This window comes from Ctenopharyngodon idella, chromosome 7, assembly GCF_019924925.1.
Source record: "Ctenopharyngodon idella isolate HZGC_01 chromosome 7, HZGC01, whole genome shotgun sequence".
NCBI classification, from domain to species: Eukaryota; Metazoa; Chordata; class Actinopteri; order Cypriniformes; family Xenocyprididae; genus Ctenopharyngodon; species Ctenopharyngodon idella.
Genome location: NC_067226.1, coordinates 11443328 through 11470325, shown reverse-complemented (window position 1 = coordinate 11470325; position 26998 = coordinate 11443328). Strand labels below are relative to the sequence as shown.

General features: G+C 38.5%; 1 long non-coding RNA gene across 1 annotated transcript; it reads left to right on the top strand.

Annotated features, from left to right (window-relative positions):
* Positions 1-23834: 23834 nt before the first annotated feature.
* LOC127515185 (uncharacterized) lies at positions 23835-26237 on the top strand. Its single transcript, XR_007930782.1, has 3 exons — positions 23835-24246; positions 25673-25840; positions 26161-26237. It is a non-coding gene; the product is annotated as an uncharacterized LOC127515185 (long non-coding RNA).
* The last annotated feature ends 761 nt before the right edge of the window (positions 26238-26998 follow it).

The following is a 26998-nucleotide window of genomic DNA, read 5'->3' as shown; positions in this document are numbered from 1 at the left end:
GTTCCTACATGGTTATTTAAGAAATAAACACAATCCATTTGACTCCATTTTTAACTCCAATTAGGGTTCCCAAACATATAACTTGCTAGACGCATAATAATTGCTGCGATAATGATCCAGTCATAGTTTCTTAAGTGTTTGCCTATTGAAACCCAAACAGCAACTTTTTTGGGGGAGGCCAGGCAGTGTATTGTATTACATTATATTACATTACATTACATGTCTGCTCTTCCTTGGATTTATTAAAAGAATTATTCACAATGCTAAAATAAAATTTAAATATGAATGTTCTATTTTCATGCAAACAGACTAATCTGACTGGATCTATCTTCAGGATTATGTATTGTGTTGTGCTTCACTATGACTTTGGCAATTAAACTTGCTTTTTGGGGGGATTTTTTTGTTAGTTTAAATAAAAAAAGAATATTTTTTTTCTAAATCCTGTAAAACCTGTATACCTGTAAAACTTTAAAAACTGGTCTTTTTACTAGCTGGATCCAGTTTCCAATAAATACTAAACATTTAATTGTTTTTGAACATACAGTATTTTTGTGTTTATTATTGCCAAATGCTACTGGAGTTACTGATTTAAAAATATGAATGGCATTTAAAAAACTGAATGGCCGTCTGGTCCCCCTGGCTCAGGGGTGTCCAAACTCTGTCCCCTGTCCTGCAGAGTTTAGCTTCGGCTTTCCTCAACACACCTGCCTGGAAGTTTCTAGTGTGGCAGGGTCATCAGGTAATGGAGAAAATGATAGGGAGACACCAGAAACTATAATTAAAGGGGGCCTATTATGCAAAGTTCATTTTTATAAGTTGTTTGAACACAGATGTCTGTCCACAGTGTGTGTGTAAACAACCAGCCTATAATGGTAAAAAATCCACCCACTCCTTTTTTTAATAATCCCCATAACTCTTACATAAGTATAGGGATAAGCCCCGCCCATGACTGGTGACAATCTGCCTATTAGCATAGATACCGCCCTGAGAGAGCCGCAGCAGTCCGCCATTTCTGTTTCCTTGATGTAGCAGCTGGAGATGTACAATGAACATTACAAATGTTCTTTTATTGTTAATTAGTATTAATATGTATTATTAAATGTTCTTTACCAATAAACATAAGAGTCTCCATAGACTCCTGGCATCTGAATCACTGAGGACACCATGGTTGAATTTCATTCATGAAGGTAATATGCCAAAGAAATTTGGTAAAGTGTTATATATTTGCACAAATCATTTTACATTGTTGTGATGATTTGTGCTACCCAGTCAGATTTTGCTACCTCCCATTAAAACAGTACGTAGCAAAATGCAAACATAATGTTGGTAGCACAAATTTAATAAGTAGCATTATTCGTCAGAACACCGGACTGCTTCACAAACGAGGGTCATTTCAACGCTGGATTTGCACAAAAGACTAACTTGACGGTATATGCTAGTCGATGAGTTGAATTAACTCCACAACAACTACATAAATTTATCCACTAACCATTCAGAAACGTCCAGCTGCATTCTAAAAGTTGTAACTTCTTCCAGAGTCTCTCCATCATTGTCTGACTCCGGTTCAAACATGTTAGGCTGAACACTGCTACTGACAATTTCTGACATTTTGGCTGCGTGAGATTCTCCAGTTTTGTTGCTGAGTATCCAAAATGCAAGCTGTTAAAGCTCCACCCTCTTCTGAAAAAGGGGCCGGGAGCAGCAGCTCATTTGCATTTAAAGGAACACACACAAAAATGGCGTGTTTTTGCTCAGACTCAAATAGGGTAAATTTGACAAGCTATAATGAATGATCTGTGGAGTATTTTGAGCTGAAACTTCACAGACACATTCTGGGGACACCAGAGACTTATATTACATCTTGTGAAAGGGGCATAATAGGTCCCCTTTAATGCTCAACTACGCCACCCGGAATACACCGGGCAATAACAGCCCTACACAGGGGGTGCACAGGTTCATTACCAAAGAGTGGGTGAGTAGAGAGATATAGGCAAGGGAGTACAAAGATGGGGTAACTTTATTAAAGTATACAAAAGACTAAAAACACTCAATGAAAATTACCCCAAGCTTTACTCACCCTCAAGACATCCCAGGTGTATGACTTTCTTCTTTCTGATGAACACAATCGGAGTTATAAATATCCTGACGAATCCGAGCTTTATAATGGTAGTGAGCTGAAGAAAGTGCCTCCATCCACATCCATCCATCAAAAACGTTCTCCACACGGCTCCGGGGGGTTAATAAAGGCCTTCTGAAGCGAGGCGATGCGTTTGTGTAAAAAAAAAAAAAAAAAAAAATCCATATTTAATAAGTTATGAAGCAAAATATCTTGCTTCCGCCAGACCGTATTCTGTATTCAAAAACGGTAATGCTGTCGCGTCAGTTAAGCTTTTTCCGTAGGTTGAATAGGGAAGGTGTAGGACGTAGCGTAAGCTTTTTGAACTGCGAGAGTTTTACACTTTCTTAGTAAGTAGAAATACAAAGAACAAACCAAAAGAAAAAGAAAATAAAGAACAAACAAGGCCACAATCGACCGCACACTCGAGGAACAGAACGGCCACACTTTACACTTGTGCTCTCACTCCCCGGCAAGCAATATTCCGGGCCCAAAGTTATAATCACACACAAACAAAGTTAACTCATAAAAACAAAACAAAAGGCAGAAGTGCATTACATCAATAGACATGCATTCCACCTCATAATACAGCAATGAAACCCTTGGTCATGCAGTCAACCTGTCGAACATGAAACCGTGACACTGGCCAATAAACAAATGAGGTCACCCTTCACCCTGGCCTGCTATTCTGGTATGCCTAGTAAGACCTTGATTAGCTGGTTCAGGTGTGTTTAATTGGGTTTGGAGTTGAGCTCTGCAGGACAGTGGCCCTCCAGGAGCAGGATTGGACACCCCTGCCCTAACGACACCCAATTCTGCCTAATAACTCACTGTGTATAATACGTGTTTGGAACCGCATGAGGGTAAGTAAACGATGACAAACTTTTCATTTTGGGGTGAAATAATCCTTTAATCCATCCTAATATGTCCCATGTGTGTATGTGTTTGTATATGTATCAGATGTCTGACCACACACATGTTGGCACTGTGAGAGACCTGTTCAAACGTCTTTAACTAGGAATGAAGCTATTGAGCAGAGCGTTCCATCTGGCTCATACCATATAAACATTCACAGTCAGATGGAAAGAGAGAAAGAAAGTAACCTTCTTTATTTATTAGTTATGTGTGGTCTGATTGCTTTATGTTCCAAAACAATTTTGATAAGAATGCTACTTTGAAAACTTGATTTCAGTTGAATCAGCTCATCAATGTTTAGAGTTTCATGGCATTTGTTACTTAATTGTGACTAATTATTGTTCCCTCGCATTTGGCATTCCTGTAAAAAAAAACCCCTAAAATTTCTTATTATGCTCTTATAAGCCATGATCGCTGTCTTTTAATTATTTTACTTCTTTAATACTGAATCATTAATTAATTATTGGAGGTCTTTATTCTGTTGTTTACATAAATAAATCTGCACTTAGTGAGAAGAAACTACTATTGTTAAACTCTGCTCCAAGATTTTAAATTTGTCAAACAAATTCTGTGGTCACGGGTGCCATATTTAGCTTAGGGCCATTGCTAAACTGAAATAATTTCTGTCATTTAAGGATTTTAAAAGCTGTGGTCCGGTGGTCATCTGAAGAGACATGATTGCTTTATATGATGAACTTATTACTTTAAGCTTATATTCATAAAAACATTTATAGACACACATAAATCAAAGCTGTTTGACACATAAGAACAAACCTTGCTGTTTCTTGTGCATCAAGCATTTTCACCATATTTGTTGTGCAATGTGTACGTGCTTTGATAAGTGTTTATATGTGAATAATTATCTAAAATAAATCTGTTCATCATATAAAGTGATTGTGTCCCTTCATAATAACTTTTACAATGATTTTATGAACTTTTTGAATCGTAAAAGTTTTGGTTACATAGATTTTCAATGGAGGACAGAGATCTCTCAGGTTTTATTAAAAATGTCTTCATTTGTGTTTTGAAGATGTAGTCTTATTGGTTTGGAATGACATGAGGCTAAATGATTAGGGAATTTTCTGGGTGAACAAAGCATTTAAAATTTCACTTCTCATTTTAAAGGGGTCATATAATGCCACTTTTACAAGATGTAAAATAAGTCTCTATTGTCCCCAGAGTGTGTATGTGAAGTTTTACCTCAAAATACCCCACAGATAATTTTTTTAGCATGTTAAATTTGTCACTTTTTGAGGGTGAGCAAAAACACTCCGTTTTTGTGCGTGTCCCTTTAAATGCAAATGAGCTGCTGCTCCCAAGAAGAGGGTGGAGTTTCAAGAGCTCGTGTTAGCACTGCAGTGACGATTACCTCACGCAGACTCACTGAAAATGTCAGAAACTGTTCAGCCTTTTATGTTCAAAGTGGAGTCGGACAATGATGGAGAGACTCAGGAAGAAGTGACAACATGTAGAATGCAACAGGATGTTTCTGAATGGTTAGTTGCTTAGTTTATGTAGCTGATGTGGAGTTAACTATCTTAAAGTCATTGATTAGCATATTCTGTTATGATAATCTATAAATCACTCATGTGGGAACTGTTGTAAGATCCTACAGAGCCAGTGAATAGATGTTGCATGAAGATAGAACAAGTATAGTTTAGATTAAGTTATAACTTGTCATGTTGTCATCTTGCTTTTATGACATGCTATTGCATTTGTGTTACGTACTGTATTGCAATAACATGGCCTCACCCCCTTTGTTGCGTGTTCTCGGAGACAGGGTTTATGTAAATTTTAGGGTTAGTGATGTCACCAACCCAGGAAGAAGCTCATTGTAGTCCCTACCAGTCGATTGTTGTAGTCCTTCAACAGAGAATTCTTTAAAAGAAAATATCTCCCTTTGCTTTGAACTTTGAGCGTCCTAACTTTGTAGATGTTGTATATACTCTAACAGCAACATTACACACTAACTAAAGTTAAAAAAGTGAAATCATAATCAACCACCCCTTTAATAAATTTCATTAATATAATTTCATTAGCTATTTAATTTGACATTCTTCCACTGTGAGTTTTGACAAACTGGAATTTGATGCTAGCTAAATACAGTGTTGGCAAATCCATCCTAATCAATAGGAAATATTCACCTTAATGTGCTAAATGTTTTGGCTTAGCGTAAAAGCTCGGCATGGGCTAATTAACTTAGCTGTCATTTGCACAGCTGGGCCTGTAAACGGTATCAATATGACTCCAGACTGCATTAGCCATTAGCCACCTGCAAGCACCGGCTGAGTCCTCGTACTGCTGCTCTCCTCTACATACCCCATGATTTCAGCTTGCTGCTTGATGTTTGTTTTTCTCTTATTTGATTTGATTTTGTTTGATGTTTATTCTGTTGATGATAAAAGATCAGCAAGAGCTGACCAATTAGCTGTCTCATACTCACCGGGTGCTTGAGAACATCTTAAAGCACTCCAGCTGTTTTTAAAGAGTACTTTGAAGGGGGGAAATGGATAAATAAATGTGAAAAAGGGTGTCCTGAACAAAGAAGAGAAAAAGAAGATGAAGTTCATAGAATGATTTTTTGATTAAGTCTTAAAAGAAAGCAGATTCACAGTCATCTTTGTCCTCCCTTTGACACCAGTCAAACAACAAGGACACAAGACACTCATCATAAGCCAAAATAATTAACATGATACAAATCCCCCGACTCTGACTGTTGTAATGAGCCACTCTCACAGCACATCTATGAACAAACTCTGTCAGGCTTTCTCTCAGCTGGCTGCATGGTCAGACAGTGCAGAATGTAAAGTGGCGCTCGCTACTGGACAATCTGCTCTTTCATCTTTAAGAGGCTATGATGAGTCTTACATCGATCTTGAAACTCACACAGCTTAAAAACTGCAAAGGCAATGTTTTTCATTTGAGTTGCCCTTTAATTTTTTCCTCACTAACCTTTTGATCTAAATCTTCTTAACTTTATATTAAGTGCTGTGGCCTGCTTGAGGTGTCCGAGCCTTTCCAATCACTGTTCCTCTGATTCCAGCAAGTCTGGAAATGAAAGCACAGATTCAGACTTCAGACATAAGAACTCACACATTTACAAAACTCCAGAACTTAGATGTCATCGGTAGCTTGTATTTGTATATCAGTGTGTATGTGTGAGAATGAGGGAGGATGTTTGCTAGTGTTGTTTGCACAACTGTTAACTTTCTTTGCAATTTTGCTAATGACCCACCAAAATAATGTTTTCTCTCTTCCTCTTATGTAGGAATCTGTTTGTTGTTGTCCTGATGAAATTAGCATTGAAGTGCAATGGTGAGGTAACTGCTAACAAAGGGGCTTAAAATGCATGCTATTCCTTTCAGGCCTCTGATAGAGGTCACAGGCTAAGGATGCCATTACTCACATCAGAAGTATTTCAGGCTGTTAAAGATTCTTTCTTCACTCTTTGATTCTTTTTTTCTTTGTTTTGTATAAGGTGTCAGAATGAGACATAGGGCCCTATTTTAACGATCTACGTGCATGGTCTAAAGCGCACGGTGCAAGTGCACTTAGGGCATGTCTGAAACCACTTTTGCTAGTTTAAGGACAGGAAAGATGGCCGGCGCATGGTCTAAAAGGGTTGTCCCTATTCTCTTAATGAGTAATAGTGTTTTGGGCATAGCGTGCAATAAACCAATCAGAGTCTCATATCCAATTCCCTTTAAAGGCCAGTTGCGCTCGTGCCATGGCGGATTCGCTATTTACATGGTGGAATTTGCAAGCAGAAAAATTGAACGCCTTTCTAGTGAGGAAATTGATCTGCTTGTGCGCAAGGTTAAAGCACACAAGCAGACCATCTACAGAAAAAGCCGGATTCCACCAAAGCATTTTTATATTTATGCACAATATAATAATCTTTTACATTGTAATCCTTTTATTTTTAATATTTGGCATGTTTGTGTGCTGGTGCATGTCCCTGTGTGTGTAATAAGCAGAGTGTACGCGCGCTGTGCACCCGCATATAGGCGCATATTACTAACACGCTCTTTAAATAACAAAACAAATATTGTGCCATTGACTTTAGACCAAGTTTTTGTTGGTCAATGGTGCAGTCTATTTCAGTTGCCTCAAAATTGTAATGCGCCAACAATGTTCCTGAACACACCTCGTTTTCAGACCAGCACGCCCATGGGCGCACAAATGGGCACAAATGCATTTGCTATTTAAACAACGTGGCGCAGTATGTGAAAATGATAACTGCGTCGGGCTGAAACTAGCAAAAAACACTTACATTGCGCCTGGCGCCGCATTGCGCTGGGTGTATGATAGGGCCCAATGTCTGTCTATGAAGCACAATGCCTCTGAGTGTGTTTCTCTTTCTGTGTGATTAGAGAGGTCTAAACTTTTAACTTTTTAACAACCTGTGCAACATGATGCAACAGTTGCAGTGAAATGCTTTGAAATCTTAGTTAAAGGCTAAGAAGACCGACGTCTGAGTATGATAGTAATGGACTATTGATAAAACACTTCCTGTTTTCTTTGGTCTTTGACCCAGTGGTCTTCACCCAATTCAAAACGATTTATTATATTTATAAAAAAAAGTCTAATGAAACTGTTCTAGCTGAACCCAATCTTGGGAGTAGCTACATGTTTTCATCCAAAGTTGTAAATTTAACTTATGCGCAAAATCGGAATATCGCATAAAAAAATTGCGAAAAAGCAGCATTTCCATTCCATGTGTTCAAGAGAACAAACAAAATGGTCACTTCCTAGGAAATTGGCACTAAATATGTGTAATAGAAATGGTTTGCTGCAATCGGGGAAGCCACTATGGCTTTTTTTTACTACATCATAAACGACTTGCATCTCAGAGCGCGCAGACGAAACGCAATAAACATTTGAGATGCTGTGCGGTGAAATTGGTCTGCTGGTTAGTCCAGTTATCGAATTACATCCACTTTTGAGGGAAAGTCTCATGGGTATTTTGTTGTGCATGAATGGAATTATTTGGTAAATGTGTTTCCATAGTAGTTTATGCGCATGTTTTATCAAATAAAACAAGTTTTTTTATGCACATTTTTAGAATTTATGCATCTTGGCATTTCCATCCAGTGTTTTTTAATGCAATATCCCAAAATTTGCTTAAAATAGGTGGATGGAAACATAGCTAGTCGCTCATGTTAAGATATTATTATAGCTATTAGAGATATTTAGCAAAATGTTTATACTAATATGTGTTCATAACCAATATATTTTATACTTTATTTTGTCAATTATGTCTCTGTGTAGGTTTCATAAGGTGTCCAAAATATCTTGAACTTGAAGACATTTTTGGAAGTAATGTTTTGATATTTTCCCAATGCCAGGTTGTCAAACTGCTACGATATACATTCGGTTTACCAAAAACCAAGAACATTGAATGCGATTTGCCAGACAGTTTACCCAGGTATCTGTTATAGAGAACATTTTGAATATAAAATGTTAGTCAGATGTACAGCTTAATCATTTAGATGATGAAATAATGTACAATTAAAATGAAAATATTATTAATAATATTAATTTATAATATGTATGCAAGCCTGTGGGTCGTGTGTATGTATATGTGTATACACTCCCAGGCCAAAAGCCTTTAGCTTTAATTGCAGTGTGCATTCGTCATAGCATTGTGTGACAATCTTATGCAAAGTCACAATGTTTATTTGCTTCAAGACTTGTGTAAATGTTTGGTTGAGATCTTGTATTTACAATGAGAAAGTCCATAGGAAAGTGGGCAGATGACTCGTGTGTGTGTGTGTGTGTGTGTGTGTGTGTTTGTATGTACAAAAATAAGCTTTGCATTTGTTTAAGGTTTGGTAGATCTATAAAGGACAGAGATACTCACTCAGTGCATATGCCTTACATCCACCTGAGCTGTGTTCATTGGTCAGATTCAGAACAGGTAACTCACAGCAGATGCTTGAAGACTTCCTTTAACTCTGTGTGCGTGTTCTGAACTCCTACTGCAATGCTTGCTGTGACTGCTCTTGACTGAGTGGTGTTAAATGGGCTTTTGTGTTTGATAGTGTGTGTGTGTGTTTGTGATACACTGTCATTGAGCTGTGGGCTCAGATGAATCTGTCTCTCCGGGATCGCTCACCACTCTGCTGCCTTTTCATCTCTTAAGCCACTTGGCCTGCGGACAGACAAGGAGAGAGAAAGAGCGATGGACAACAGGAGGAAGAATGAATGAGCTGAGAGGGATTCCAGGCAATGGAGGGATCGCTGGCTGCACTTCCCCTGTGATCGGGCCCTTTCTTATTTGTCCTCCCACCCTTGGTATTATTCGGCATGAATTCTTTGGAGCGCTTTGGTACTGCTTAATTTACATGTATGCCAACAGGCTTTTAATGTATTTAAATCTTGGAAGATGTTCAAAGGAAACCCATAATTCCTCTGAAATAGGCCTTTTGAAGGTTTTATCTCGCTCTTTCTCTCTAGCTAATCTCACAGCCCCTCAGCATGCCACAGCAATTTTGCTAATGCCAATTAAGCTTTGCATTAGCATAAAAACAGCCTTTAAAGTTTCGCCCTTTTCATATAAAATAAAGAATAATATTGAATGCTTGACCATTTACAACTTAAAACAAATGTCTTTGGAGCTTTTCACTTACAGGCTACTTCAGGGAAATAAAGCGCTCTTTTTCTGCTGTTTCCGTTGGAGTTCTGGTGAACTGGAAAGAGGGAAAAGGTGGGAAGAAATCCCTTAATGACGACTCAACAGATTTCCTTCTAATGAGCAGAAGCTGTTTTGAGACATCTCAAATTCTTCTTTCTCTTTAAATGAAGGTTATGCTATTAATGTTCAACATGCCGGCGCGCTGGAGCTCGGCTCTGCAGAAATGTTGTAATTGCCATGCAGTTTTGTTAGGAATCAATTAATTAGCATTAGGGCTGCACTCCAAAGCACCGAGCAGCACACGGCAGAGTTTCATTAGCCAGTAATGTGCAAATGCCACCCAGAGGAGACACACAAATTCTTTTCAGATTTCTTGCATGTTTGTGTGGAAGTTTAATGCGTTTCTTTTCTCTTTGCCCCATTCTGTGCATGGGAGACTGGGAACATTCCTGTCTCTCCCTGTCTCATTCACTTTCCATTACTTTCTCTCTTTCTCTGTAGTATGGAAAACTGTGGGAACCACGGGACCACTCCTAAGAAAATTCAACCTGAGTATATCCTGTCTACAACTGCTTAAGTGTCATTAGTATGCTTACAATTTCATGCATCTTTGCTGAATAAAAGTATGAATTTCTTAAAAAAAAAAAAAAAAAAAACAATCTTACTGACCCCAGGCTTTTGAACAAGTAGTGTACACTCTAAAAAATAATGTGTTGGCTCAACTTTTTGAGTTATGACAACTTTGAGTGAATTTATGTTCATGCAACAAGCTAAATAATTTGTAGCATAAACACAATTTTTTAAGTTTATTACTAAAAAATAAATTAAGTCATTCCAACTACCAGAGTTTTAGCCCTGGAACCAGTTACGGTCAATTCAGGGTGGTTGGGACCCTGTTTGCCATTGAGATGACTTGGAAAAAGTGTCCCAATCAACCTGAACTCAGCCTAATCTTATCTATTTCAGCTATCAGCTATCATAGCACATGCTAACATAACTTATTTAACATGTATATTTAATGAACAAGTAAGATATTACTTGTCACTGGCATTAGCGCAGTCATTGCTTATAAAGTCAATAGGCCTAGTGTTTACCTTTATGTACTGTATCTGTAAGGTGTTTACCTTCATGTACTGTATTGTATTCCTTTGTAAGTGACTCACTGTAACCCAGATTGTCACAGTATGTGTGTGATAATCCAAGACAGAGAAATACAGGATGCAGAACTGACAATCAAATAACTTTAATACACAACAGGAATATAAGCACTACACACAGACAAAACACTGGGGAGAACTAAGGGCTTAAATAAGCAAGAAGTAGTAATCAAGGTAAAACAGAACAGGTTTGGGTTTAATTAACAATCAGGGAAGCTAACTATAACTGGGAACTCAGGCAAAACACAGGAAGCACACAGTGTAAATGAAACCAAAACAGAACATAACAGAATATACATGTTACACAGACAAGTTGAAAATAATTTTTGTGCTAATCAATCTTATGCCACAAGTGCTATTGACTGAGCTCAACTTGTATTGAATACGAAATATTTCTGTAATCTCCATGATTGATTCAGAACGGATGTCGCAATTTACACCCCACAACAGGAGAACCTGTCTGGTCCTTTGTAGACCAAAATAGGGAGGAATAAAAGTGATACATTTGAGCATAAACACAGAAATTTATACTTTAGTCTGTAGTTTGAAAACTGATGCACTTCACAAATAAATAATTCCGACAAGAACAATGGGTTTTTGATATGTTTAAAACTGGGTTTCCAGAAAGCTGCCAACCAAGTAATTGCCTTATAAATAATCTTATCAACTGAGGATGTTCCACTTTTTTTTCGCTTAGCTGTTGTCGTGTAAGCACTTGTCATTATTTACTTGCGTTTACTGCAGCTCAGCGATGTGAAAAGAACCTCAAAAGCTCCAAAGTATAGAAAACGGAGAGCACAAAGTGGAGAATGAAATGTTCAACCTATTAGCAGCTAGTCACCGCGACTGACTGTCAGCATAAGGAAGTGCTTTCAACAGTGCGGGCTGTCAGCTGGCATGGCAGCTTATTGCAGATGAGCACACTCTCTGATTTCTAGCTCCGTGCTTCAGTCGGTATTGATGAAATCAGTCAGACCTTAGATTCTTAGGATCTGTGAAGGAGGCATGGAGGATCAAAGCAGGCCAAGTGGCTCAAAATTACATTGACCATCCAGAGCAGAGCGACTCTAAAGAAGGTAATTCTAAGCTGCTGTCTAGCGGTCGCTGAGCAGACCTCAGTTAAAGAATTCACATCAAAGAGGATTGGAAATCTTGTCCCTCTCCCTCCCTCCTCTGCGGGCTCAATTGAACATTTAGCCTTTGGGTTTTGCCTTTTCTCCTCTCATCCTGTTCTAATTCTCATTCTAATGTTTTAAATTACCCGTCCTTTTAAGTAAAGAGCTGTGCTGATGGAGGCCATTTAGATGAGAAACCTTCTCTTCTCTCTCTGCAATGGCACTTCCTGCTTCATACGATGCTGTTTCTTATTTTAGCGTTCTGCTGTGCTATAAAATACCTTCTTTTGTGGTTAATATGTCACATCTTATGGGATGTAACACACCACTCATGGTACTTTGATACTTTGTCATTTCTGCAATATACTCCTTGCTGTAATCTTCAGTGTTGGTTAGTAGCAAAGATATAAATAGCAAAGAAATACAATTGGACTTAAGCCAATATACAAAAATAGTGTATAACAGTTCACTCATTTCACATACAGTCTTGTTGACATGTGACTGTGCTGTTGTCAGACATAGTGTTTCTCAGTGGGAGCTGATCTCATGGCAATTCGTAACTATTTTACATTTTGGCAAATTGGTGGCTAATTCGTATGAATTTGTATGATCTCGTACATTTTCGTACAATCTGTTTACGCCCCAGTGACGGTTATGTTTAGGGGTGGGGTTAGGAGTGGACCTTCATGCTAACTTTTTTCCTAAAAATCAGTTATGTTTTCTGTAAGATCAGGTTGGTGTTTTTTTGTAGCTGTAGTGGTGCAGATGAAAGATTTGTAATGAATTATCAGACTAAACCATTGGTAAACCTTATGTGGGTCTGCTGACCATCGGAAGTCTGTTATATTATAACAGGAGGTTTATGCAGTTATATACAGGGACACATTTGATACATTTTACTTTAAACATGGAAACAAAAAGTCTAGTCTTTGCAGTGTATTCTACAATAATATGCCAGAATTAAAAAATGTATTTGAATAATTCTGTGGCAGTCTCTGTGAATGATTTTACAGAAAGCATTCTGAAAAATATGGGAGAATTTCCGGTAGTTGTTTTCAGTACTGAACAAAATAAGTACAGACCACTTCATAATTACAAACCCAGCTGCTTAAAAGGTTTAGTGCACCCAAAAATGAAATTTCTGTCATTAATTACTCACCCTCATGTCGTTCCACACCCATAAGACCTTTGTTCATCTTCGGAACACAAATTAAGATATTTTTGATGAAATACGAGAGTTTTTTTATTCTCCATTGAAAGCAACGAAATTACCACATTCAGTGTCCAGAAAAGTAGTAAAAAATAGTCAACGTGACTGCAGTGGTTCAACGAGAATACTTTTTGTGCACAAAATCAAAACAAAAATAACGACTTTATTCAACAAATTCGTCTCTCTCCTTCTCTCCTCTGCTACGCTATTTTCGTTGCAGCTTCCACGTTCTACGTCCGAACGGCAGCTCAGTATTACCGACGCCTGTTCAAGTTAGCAGCACGAGGCATGCGTGTAATGCTGATGCAGGAGCCGGCCAATAATGAGCCAGCGTTCGGACGTAAACACGGAAATGCAACACTGCGCCAAGAGGGAAGAGGGAAGAGAAGAAATTGTTGTTTTGTTTTTGCACACAAAAAGTATTCCCGTCGCTTCATAACATTAAGGTTGAACCACTGTAGTCACAGTCGACTATTTTAACAATGTCTTTACTACTTTTCTGGACATTGAATATGGTAATTTCGTTGCTTTCAATGGAGAATAAAAAAACCTCTCAGAATTTCATCAAAATATCTTAATTTGTGTTCCAAAGATGAACGAAGGTCTTACGGGTTTGGAATGACATGAGGGTGAGTAATAAATGACAGAAATTTCATTTTTGGGTGAACTAACCTTTTCAATAGTGATGCTCTTTGACATCTAGAAGTTTATTTCCTTCTAAGTAATTCAAACAAAAAGAGCATTTTTCAAAGGGTTCATGCCTCTCACCTGACAAACTTGGTCAAATAAATCATGTGATTATAATCAAACATCACCTGGATACCACAGCTTTCAGTTTCCAGACAAACTAATATAAAACCTGTCTGCTCTTACATGCAATGGTTGTGTACATTCAGACATCAGTAGAGATAAGATCTTAGTGCATCAAGAAAGCCTTTTGTTCAAAACAAAGTGAGAAAAGTCTTTCATGTACACAAATAGACAAACACCATTTTGTTTTATCACTAACACAGCATCACTCCACATTTTAATAACCATGTATTAGTTTATGTAATCTTCAGCAGAGGTCATCTTTCTGGTTATGTTAGTGGTAGAAAGGATATGTGTGGTCTATAAACAGCCTGGCCTTTAGTCTGTATAGAGCTGTGCTTTAAAGGGACCTGTGTTTGAAGCCACTGCAGTGCCGTTCAAAGCTGCAGCTGTTTTGGCTGCTAGATGATGACAGCTATAACTGATGTTGATTTTGGCATTCATCTCCTGCATCCTCTCATGCAAATGATCCAGAGCATGCTGAAATGGGTCAGGACAGAAACAGAAGATGATATGTGCTGCACACTGGGAGCGTGTGCATGTCTGTATGCATGTGTTCATCTGTATGTTATCTGTGTGTGTGTGTGTGTATTAAATGCTTGAGCTCTGCAGTCTACAGAGAGCCTAATGAGATATTTAAGTTTAAAAATCACAGAGAAAACAAGAGAGAGAGAGTAATTAAGGCAGTGTTTATTGGTTCCCCTTAAGGTCTGCTCTGCTTAGTTGAGGGGGTTTGTCACATTAAGGGAATACCAAAAGCCTGGCTGTATGTATTAATTTTCTTCACTAATCCCACTTGTGCATGGTGGAATAATATCTCGTATTACAGCGAAGTATGTGGAACACAAATATCCTAACAGGAGCAGATTTACAGCCTCATAGCAGTCAGACATAATTGCCCTTAATTTGACAAGATGCTCTTTCCAAACAACTGTCAATTGTTGTGTAATAGTCTACTCTTTTTAAAAAAAGTAAGGTAGTGAAGAGAGAATGTGTCAGAGATTAACTTGTTGGGGTTCCACTGTGACAATGGGAGATATAATAGCAGATACTGTATAGGAAACAATACAAACCTATAGAGAGAGAGAGAGAGAGTGCATCCTCCCAGACATTCTGCTCTGCCGCACATTTCCCCATCGCCCACAGACCGCCAGAGCTGACATCACTGTGGAAACACGCAGAGGCCACAGGCCCCTCAGCGTCTGCTCTCAATTACACACACACATCCAGTGAAAAATCCTCAGAACACTCACGGTTGGGAAAGGGCTTCAGAAGGTTATTAAACCTGCTAGAAAGACCTCCACTAAATAAACCTGCTGTGGGGCAGCAACAGCAGCCAGAGAACTGGGAGAACCCGGGAAACAGACCAAACAGACTTTGCAGAACAGAGCATTGCTTGATGTGGAGTAGAAATTAAAGTATGTATTTGGGCATTGTATATTGCAGTATTGGCTTGTTATAATGAACGGACTGCGTTATTGAAATAATTTTTTAATATGTATTAGAGTGGCTAAATGCTGATAATTGTGACAAGATTCATGTTTGGAATCTACGTTACCATTTAAATACCCCAAATTACTTTTATTCAGCAAGATGCATTAAATTGATCAGTTTAGACATTTATAATGTTACAATATAATGTCAAATAAATGCTTTCTATTCATCAAAGAATCCAGAAATAAAATGCATCACGGTTTCTGCAAAAATATGAAGCAGCATGACTGTTTTTAACATTGATAATGAAATGCTTTTTGAGCACCAAATCAATGTACAAGAATGATTTGTGAAGTATCATGTGACACTTGAGTAATGCTGCTGGAAATACAGCTTTGCGTCATAGGAATAAATTAAGCTTTAATATATATTAAAATAGAAAACAGTCATTTAAAACTGTAATAACATTTCACAATTTTACTGATTTTATTGTATTTTGATCTAATAAATGCAGGCTTGGTGAGCATAACAGCAAATATTCTTTCAAAAACAATTAAAATTTAACAACCTCAAACTTTTCAACGGTAGTGTATTTTTTTTTTTTCATTTCACTTCTGCTCTTGCTACTCTAGCTTATACTTGAAACTTGCCATTTTAGTTGCGGTTCCTCATTTGTAAGACACTTTGGATAAAAGAATCTGCTAAATTAATAAACATAATAAAAATAAGTGACAAAGAAGTACACACAAAGAATGTAAAACTACAATAAATTACAGTTGTTGCCAGTAAGTTCTTTCCCAGTAGTGTAATTATCAAACTTGCAGAATCCTTGGAATTCTGGGTGTAAAAACAAAAAGGGGGGGAAAAAACGTCTTCATAATTCTTCTTATGTTTTTCTTCCATTCTGCATCTCTTGGTTACATTCTCACTCTCTTTCCTGCATTCTTTATTTTTCATGGCTGACTGGCTTCCATTTTCAGTTTGGCAGGGCGTGATGTTTTGAAAAGCATTCCTCTGATTGAACATAAAGTGAGAGGGTTTGAACTCATATCAGTATATTAGAATATTCATCTGGGATTATGGCAGAGTTAATGGGGAAGGATCAAAGTTCAGAAGCCTTTGAAAAGAGAGAACATAAGACATTGCGGATAACTTGATGGATTGTTATAAACACTAGAAAGGTCAACTTCAACTGCAGAGTCAGTCATTACTGTTTTTATTAGTTCATATTATATACTGTTTCAGTAACAGACCAAAAAGGCAACAGGCTGGCTGAGATGGAGTTTAAATAACTGTAATTTCTGTTTATTTGGCATACATAAAAGTATTTTTTTTTTTTTTTTTTTTTTTTTTTTTTTTAGTACCATGAAGCACATTATAGATTGGCTGAATCATAACTGCTGTTGCTGAATAGTTTAGGCCTATAGAATGATGCATACATGAAATAAATGTGTCTGATTATTACTTTTTATTTGTATTACATTTTATCTTGATCCTGCATGCAAGTTTTTAATTAGTGTTACATTATAGATGATGTTTTTCAATATTAAATATAATATAATAATAATAATATAAATATTAAAATAAATATAATGTATGCTATAGTGTCAACTATTATATTCCATTATTTTGGAATTCGTTTTGGTGAGTCTAATGACACAGAAATGACAAACTTCACCTTTAAAAACAGATGATAAAAGACTGATTAAAATGTTCAAAGCTCTAATCTAACTGGTTTGAAATGAGTTTCCAGGACCAAAAAGGGTTGTTGTTCCGGGAATATTTTACATCATCATATAAAAGTCTATCACAATATACTTTAGTCAGGGTAGCACCGTATTTAATGTTTGACAGGAATGAAAACTGTGAGAGATAGAATTACAGTGTTTTCAGTGGACTGTACTGTTGTTTATCAAGATATCGACTGTTGAAATGTCTTTCTGAAAAAAAAAAAAAAAAAAAAAACTTTCAGTATACAAACACTCCGTAAAACTTTTAAAAAGTTGTTAGTTGTGAAAATTATGTGATCTGGGACCTTCATACAGTGCGTGCCATTGTAAAGACTATGTCTATCCCTCACAGTCTCGTTCAATAGTCTCTCTCAAATACAATATTTTGTCTAACCTGACTATGGTCTATTACAAATTGCAGAGTACAAAATTAATCAGCTTTGAAGCCATTTGTCATTTCTTAGAGTATTGTGAGGGTTTGTTTGAGTATTTTTGAATCAGATAGATGTCCATTGCTTTCATAGGTGCTGCTATTCTGTTTGATGAAAGAGAAAAACATCTAGCAGTATGAGAAAGATTGAAGTGGAGTGATCATGTGAAAGAGAAAAAGAGTGGACGAAAGAAAGGGGGAAAATTCAGGCCTAATAGAGGAGCCCCATACGTTCTCCAGATGTTCTCCTCCACGCAGCTGACATGAAGGAGAAAACCTTCAGAGAAGGCCCTAACACACACACATACTCAGCCTCTCTTTATGGTAGATCAGGGCTGGTTAGCATCATGTCCACGTCCGGAGAGCTCAGACCTCACCCCCTCCTCTTTCACATGTAAAACCTTGAGAAGGACAGACTTGCTCATTATTTTACATGTCATGAAGTCATCCCAAGCAAGGCAGAATTTTTTTCTTCTTTTTTGGTCTGGTATCAATTTTTGGAGCATTTAATAATAAACCAACATCTGTATGAAAGAACAACCAGCCCTCAACATCTCAATAAACACCCATCCATGTCTTATTTTCCCTTTCCATCTTTCCCACATTCCTTTCTCTTTCCCTCTCTCTCCCTCCCTCATCTTCAGGGAATACTTTGAATGGCATTGTTTCTTTGTTCAGGCTTTGTTTTCCCTTAGTACAGGCACACACTCTCACAAACACATGACACACACACACACACACACACAGACGCTGTCGCACTCAGAGGAACATTTTCCCAGGCCTTGAAGGGGCAACACAACACCATCCTGATGCTTGGGTTCAGATGACATCACCAGGCCCTTAAGAAGAGTCCTCCCACACCTCCTCCCCTCCATTCACATGCACTCTCTCACGCATCCCTCCTGCCCTCTCACTCGCTATAAACACCACGCCAATTTACTGTTACTGGATCATCATATAGGAAAACCAAATCAATCAATCCCTGCATCATCCTCCTGGATGAGAAAAGCTCTTCTCTTCTCTTCTTTGAATGTATTGTGAGAGGGCTTCAGGGAATGTGTGTGTGTGTCCTGGAGGATCACTCAGTTGGGTGGGCCCATGCTGGACATCAGGGCATCGCACAGTGACCTTTCCTTCAAGGGTCAGTGAACTCTGTGTGTATGAGTGAGCTCATGGAGAGTTTCCTCAGAGCACTTAAATGCACCATCTCACCAGCAGAAAGAACGAGAGAGTATCTGGTGTAGGGTATCTTCCCTGTTCTGTCTGAAACTGAACAAATTCAAATTATACTACATTCCTAAATAAAGGTTCAATGTACCATTTTTTTCTAAGTGTGAAGAACATTTTAATAATCTAAAGAAACTTTTTACACTATAAAGGACCTTTATTTTTAAGAGTGTAGCAACCAGTAAAATTTGTTTTTGAATGCCATACCATTAGAAACAAGGACCCTTTTAATTTTATGGCTGTTTTTCTTTTCTTTTAATTGTCATTGATGCTTTGGCAATATTGCAACCGATGTTGAAACTGAAAATTGACGGAAAGAGATTGCTTTTGATCAAAGATCTGGGTGCTTCTTTTTATATATTTATTATTTATATTTGTCATTATTTAAGCAGAAAAGATTTATGAATGATATTAAAGTCCCCCTGTAGTCAATAATTTTAGCCCTTAAAACTGATCTTTGATCACCAAAATTACATATTTAAAAAAAATTTCCAGTGAAAAAAAAAATGTCTCTGTGCCTTAAAATAGCTTGAATGTAACTCTACACTCTTGCCTTATTTAGTATACATGGATCAATGAATATGCAAATTAGCCACACCTCTACTCGCTCACGCTAGCTCAGAAATGAACTCGCTCAACTTACTGAGGTAAACGCAGCACAATGGTATCGCTCTTTACAACATTGGACACATAGTAGTAATTAATATGATTAGCCTTTTGCTTTACTATGTTATCAAACTGGTAATAATGTGTTGCTAATGTTACACAAACCATGTTTCCGTTCGGCAGGTCAGAATCAGACAGCTGCCTTTTAACAATCAGTATCATTACAAACGCTTTGAGCAACTCAGAACGTCAGTGGAGAAAGGCAATGGTGTTGACATATGAATTTGCACATGGTTTGTCTTAAAGCATATTAAAAACACCACATAGACATATAAACAACATTAAAAACTTGATTTTCACCACAGGGGGTCTTTAAGAATTTTACTATCAGCCTTCTCCATGTCTTAGTTTTTTTTAATTATTATTTTAAATTGGCTTGCTCTGTAAAGATCTCATCTTTGGGTTGCTGTTCCCCATTTGAGCACTGCAGACCCGGGTTCGATCCCCCCTAAGGCAGCCTCGCTATAGCAGAATCACCCTCTAATGTAGAACAGATTCTGTCAGCCCTTTCGGATCAAGCTGCAACCATTCAGAGGCACGACCAGGCTCTGTCAGAGATCCTTCACCAGTCTCAAGCCTCCTCATCCCGAGACCCACTTCCTGATCTTTCAACCAGATCTTTGTTTGCTTTCCCATCTGTCCTGAGAGATGCAGAGGATTCATTACCCAGTGTACCCTGGCCTTCCAGCTCCAGCCCAGCAGATTTACCCCGAGCTAGAATCATTCCCAGAACCTTCGCCAGATATCTTCAGGTGGAGATCTGCCTCTATTCCTGAGGCCCCATCCACAGAAGTCATGGCTGTTCCCAAGATGGAGCCAGCTAAAACCAAGTCTCTAGCTAAGCTGAATCCTTCAGTAAAGATAGAGCTGCCACACTGACCCCGCATAGACCTTATGACTGCACTATTGAACTGGTTCTTGATACCTGCCCACCTTGTGGAAGGCTTTACTTTCTCTCTGGTCCTGAAAGATTAACCATGGACAAATACCTCAAAGAAACTCTGGACAGTGGATTCTTCCTTCCTTCCACCTCACCTGCAAGAGCTATATTTTATTCATTAAAAAGAAGGATGGCAGCCTCAGACCCTTGCTAGAATACCAAGGTTTAAACCGTATTACCATCAAGAACCGGTTCCCTCTTTCCCTAATGACCACGGCTTCTGAGATCCTGCAGGGTGCCACCATCTTTACTAAACTGGACCTTCGTAATGCACATCATCTAGTTAGAATCCACGAGGGAGATGAGTGGAAGACTGCATTCAACACCCCAATGGGCCACTATGAATACCAGGTAATGTCATTCGGCCTAGTTAATGCCCTAGCCAATTTCCAGGCATTTATTAATGATGTTCTCAGAGAGATGCTGAATACATTTGTGTTTGTTTATCTGGATGACATACTCATATTCTCCCGCAGCTACCAAGAACATGTTCAGCATGTTCGGCAGCTCTCTTCCAGCTGCTGAAGCATAAACTCTTTGTGAAGCTGGAGAAGAGTGAGTTTCATGTTCCAGCAGTCTCATTCCTCAGCTTCTGTGTGTCCAAGGGCAGCCTCCAGATGGATCCTGGTAAGATTCGGGAAGTCTTGGATTTGCCCCATCCAACTTCATTGAAGCAGATACAGTGCTTTCTAGCCTTTTCCAATTTTTATAGGAGGTTCATTAGAAAATTTGTTTCTGTTGCATAGCACTGACTAAGAAGTCGGCCAGACCATTTGTGTGGAACGGCAGAGCTAACCAAGCCTTCAATAGATTGAGGCAACTCTTCACATCTGCCCCAATCCTAACTCTCCCTAATCCAGAAATGCCCTTTGTGTTGGAGGCGGATGCCTCAGATGTGGGGGTAGGAGCTGTCCCTGTCACGGATGAGTAGGAGTGTTAACAAACTTCACCTCTGTGCATTCTTCTCTCGTTGGCTTACCCCAACACAGAGGAATTATGATATTGGGAACAGGGAGCTGCTGGACATTAAAATGGCATTGGAAGAGTGGAGGTATTGGCTGGAGGGGGCCAAACACCCTTTCCTCATATGAACGCACCACAGAAACCTCACTTACATCCGGGAGGCAAAGAGATTGAATTCTCGACAAGCCCGTTGGGCTCTCTTTTTTAACTGATTTAACTTCACTCTTTCCTATCTCCCAGGTTCCAAAAATCTCAAACCAGATGCACTCTTGAGACAGTTTAAGCCACCAGAGGGGGAGTCCTGTCCAGAACCCATTCTCCCCACTTCCAGGGTAGTGGCCCCCATCCAGTGGGACATTGGCTGTCCAGAGTGCCCAACTGCAGCAACCAAGACCAGGTAATGGCCCTCCAGGGCACCTCTTTGTCCCTAACTGTCTGCGTTCTGAAGTTTTGCATTGGGCTCATGCTTCCCTCCCTTCTGGACACCCGGGAACTACAGAGGGACGTCCAGGCCTTCATCGCTGCTTGCTCTGTTTGTGCCCAGAACAAGGAGCCTAGGATCCACCCTAAAGGCCTGCTGCACCTGCTACCCATCCTGAGACGCCCTTAGTCTCACATTTCCTTGGACTTCATCACAGGCTTACCACATTCTCAAGGAAATATGGTAATTACGGTGGTGGTTGGCAGATTTTCAGACTTGTCATCTCTTACCTCTTACCGGGGCCCACAGTTCACTTCCTGGTTCTGGAAGGCATTTGGCCAGCTCATCGGATCTTCCACCAGCCTGTCTTCCAGCTTCCACCCCCAGTCCAACGGCCAGACAGAAAGAGTAAATAAAGACATTGAAAAGACACTGAGATGCCTGGTTGCCAACAATCAATCCACATGGTGCTCTTGATTAATCTGGGCTGAATTTGCACATAACACCCTTTACCATTCCTCCCTAGGCATGTCTCCTTTTGAATGTCCACCCGTTTCCCGGACAGGAGCCAGAGGTTGATGTCCCTGCTGCGACACAGATGGTCCGCCGGTGCTGACGTTCCTGGCAAAGATCACGTTGCTGACGCCGGAGGGTGGGACCCATGCTTCACCCAGGGAAAAGAGTATGGCTGTCAACCCGAGAACTTCCTCTGTAAGTGGAATCCCACAAGCTGGCCCCACGATACATCAGTCTATTCAAGATTCTCAGAAAGATTAACCCAGTTTCCTATCGACTCTTTCTGCCCAGGTCCATGAAGATTCACCCCACTTTTCATGTCTCCCGGTTAAAACCTGTTTTTTGCCCTACTCTGTCTCCAGTTAGTAAGCCTCCCCCAGTACCTTGCATCATTGATGACCAGCCAGCTTACACGGTCCACAGACTGCTTGATTCTCGCCAGGTAAAACCAAGTAAAACAGTGCTGCATTACCCCACAATTTTAATTTGTCAAGTAAAGTGACCTCAGCACTTGCTGCTATTTCATTAGAATGAAATAAAATAATGTTAATCTAAGTGTTAATGTATAACTGCAACAAAGTTCAGGAAGTAGGAGGAGGACATTAAACGTAACTTTAATCATACCTTTAATCGTAAAAAAAATAAATAAACAAAATTAAAGGAGTGGCAGCAGCCGACTGCAGCACATAAGCATAATAAAAACAGCAATGTAAAATGTCCCAGGCTCTCTGCCCCGCCCTGCTTCATACCACAGTAATGTTAATAAAACTTTAAAACATTAGCTCATCCATGAACATGATTTCTGCAGAGTCCCATTGTATTGCTCTCCATCGGCTGTGGAGGTGAAAACAACAACTCCCATGACCCTACACTCATCCATGGCAAGCTATGCCTCTAGCAGCGAAAATTACATGATGTGCCTTTAACTGTTTTTAGATAGATAGATAGATAGATAGATTCTTTGTTGCCATTGCTTAAAACAATAAAAACAGTTTAGCAGCTCTTAAGGATGAAGGACATTCATGTATTTTTCACATGAATGTGGACCAGAACAAATACATCATATCACTATCAGTTCAAAGAGTTCCACAGTCCCATTCAAAACACCCTGAAATGGGGTTTTGTTGAAGGTTGAGTTTTACAGTGAGCAGTAAAACTCTCAATCATACTCTGAAGAGTGCACTGAGACACACAGTATCTTTGGTTGGTTATTCATTATGAAGTAGGCCTATCTGTTGTCCAATGAAGAACAAAACATTTCCTGAATTAATGATTCTCTTAGGCCGTGAAACAGCTGGCTCACTAGACCTTTGCTTCCTCTTATGCTCATACATCTGTCGTTCACACCATTTCCTCATTGCTGTCTCTTCTGTTTCTTTGACATCTCTCCTGTTCTCTTCTCCCATTGTCATCAATATCAACTCACACTGCTTAAGAATATAGTCAAATGATATTTTGCACACTTTTTTACCATCACAACATTGTTTAAAGAAACAATGAACACCTAGGTAAGTTTTATAAATAATTAGAGGTAAATAATTATTTAATCTGTGAGCCTTTACAAAATGTAAACAGGAGCAAATATGATGATTGTCATGAAGCTGCATGATCGTTTGACTACAATCACACTCATTCTGTCGCCAGTATGTGTGCTGAGAATTATGCTGTAATTTTGTCTTTATGTACAAATCCACAGTCTTTATGTGCAAATACACATTATGTCTGTAGTAGTAAGAATTTTGTGACTTAATTAAGGGGTCAGAGAGAGAGAGAGAGAGAGAGAGAGGAAAGTCATGTAAAATGAAATTGTTTTACATATAGAAAACTGTATGAAGTGTATGGCCCCTTTAACGTTATAGGTTAAAATGAGTAACTTTCTCTCACCACTGTTGTTGTTTCCTTGTGTAAATGCCTGCCAGCTTCAGAACTCACTGTGCCAGACTTTCCCTTCATGACCAGGTAAGAAGAGCTTTAAAATCATCATCTCATTCAAAAACATGTTCCTGAGACCTGTTTAATATACATCTATTGGAAAAACAAAATAAGAGTATTAATTATATCTAAGTGTACATGTAACAATATAGTATATGTATACTACCATTTAAAAGTTTGGGTCAGTATTTTTAATAAATTAATACTTTTATTCAGCAAGGATGCATTAAATTGATTAAAAGTGACAGTATAGACATTCATAATGTTACAAAAGATTTCTATTTCAAAGAAGTTCTGTTCTTTTGAACTTTCTATTTATCAAAGAATCCCAAAAGAATGTTATCATGGTTTCCACAAAAATATGAAGCAGCACAACTGTTTTACTCATTGATAATAATACAAAATGTTTCTTGAGCACCAATCAGCATATTAGAATGATTTCTGAAGGATCATGTGACACTGAAGAGTTATGATGATGAAAATTCAGCTTTGCCAACACAGGAATAAATTACATTTGAAAAGATATTAAAATAAAAAACAGTCATTTTAAATTGTAATAATATTTCGGTAACACTTTATTTTAGGGTCTTTTAACTAGTTGCTTATTATCATGCATATTACTAGAATATTGGCTATTTATTAGTACTTATTTATTAGCCTTATTCTGCATGACCTTATTCTACATTCTTAATCCTACCCAATACCTAAACTTAACAACTACCTTACTAACTATTAATAAGCAGTAAATTAGTTGTTTATTGAGGGAAAAGTCGTAGTTAATAGTTTATATGTGTTCCCTATACTAAAGTGTTACCTATTTCACAATATTACTGTTTTTAATGCATTTTTTTCTATTAAATAAAAGCAACTGTGCCTCCGGCGACCCGAGTTCCTGGCTCGAGGTCCTTTGCTGATCCCGTTCCCCTCTCCACCCCATGCATTCCTGTCTCGTCTGTACTGTCCTATCCAATAAAGGCATGAAAAGGCCTAAAATATAACTAAATGCAGCCTTGCTTAGCATGAGGGACTTCTTACAAAAACATTAACAAATCTTACTGACCCCAAATTTTTAAACGGTAGGGTAATTTTAATTAAAAAAATTATTTTTTTCATTTGAGTTCAATTACTCTTTGGTGCATAAAAAGCTTTAAACATCGAAACTCGGAATAACAGTAAAGTTATTGAACTTAACAGAAACAATGTTTCCTGTTTCAATGTGCTATGTTACAAGGTTCGGCCGATTAGCTTTGAGTAAAATGATTTCTGTATAGTATTGAACAAGTTATGCAAAAATGCAAAATTGAAACATGCACAGATTATTAAAAAAAAAAAAAAAAAAAAACTTTAAACTGTAATGCCATTTAAAGTAGAAGAGCTGAATGTGTATTCAGTACAGTACGGCTGACCCAGGTTGCCTGGTGCGTGAGACTAAAGCATGTTTTTCTTCCTCAAGGTCCTCTGAACAGAAGGCCATGACAGTACAGCATGTGCACGTACACGCTCACAGACAGTTACACAAATAGTGAAGTGGTTTATGAAAAGGGAAGATGAGTCCGCACGCAAGCAAAGGAACACACACATCTGCTGAATGTGTCAGCGGGAGCAGGGATTCTGGGTAGAGGTGAGAGATCCTGCCAGGCATTCTGATTAAATCCTAGAGGAAATTGTAACTTCCTCTTGCAGAGGACAAGGTCCCAGATCAAGAGACACACACACACACACACACACAAAACTAATCATACATGATTGCTTTGTCCCATTCAGCTTAAACCTTCAAATTGGTCCTGACTATAGAGAGAAGAGAGTATAGGAGCCTAAGTCAAACCTAATAGAAAGAGAAGAAATTTTGAAATACACTATATAGGAATATATATAATATATACATCTGTTGTATCTTAATGCAACATTCAACATTCTGTGGTCAACATTCTGTTTTCCCAGACCATTTCCATGTGCAACCAGTTTCCTGCATAGCTGTGCTATTTTGATGTTTCTCCTGTCACTCCATGATCTCTTTTGTCTAACCTAATAAAATATTATCAACTCGAATCAATATTTTATGTCCATTTATTGGGGGGAGGGGGGGATAATGTACCATCAGCTATTCAGTATCTCAAAATGAATAGGTTATTTTATCCTAAATATTAGGGATGCACCTATACCGATACCAGTATTGGTATCGGTCCGATACCAAGCTCATGAACTTGTACTTGTACTCGTAAAAATACCCCCGATACCAAAAACTGATACCTCAAGTGACGTAACTGACAGAATTTTCCGTGCACAGAGACACCGGCGGCAGCAGCAGAAACAATGTCAGCCTCAGAGGTGTGGAAATACTTAAAAATTAATGATGACAACACACACATTGCGAACTGCATGCTTTCAATCACAATTCGTTATCGATTAGTGAAGGCGGGATAGGCGGAATCCCGCTGAATGACACAGACCAGAAGCGCTCCCTCTCGCGCGCGCTCACTCACTTTCTTGCACGCGATCCCAGTTCTCTCAGCTCGCGATCAGTTCTCCTTGCGCCTGAATGGTCAAATGCACACATAGTTGTCAAAATGTCCAGTATCTCACGTAAATATAGTCGGTTATGGCTGAAGTGGACGTAAACATTTGGGTGAAAACAGGATATATGTCAGTATCCATGGATTCGGTCTTAAAGGGACCGTAGCCTATATTTGTCATTAATGTTAATAAAACAACAAAATATGTTAAGTAAATGTATACATGGTAAATAAACCTACTGTATCTGAAAAACAAGTTTATTTAA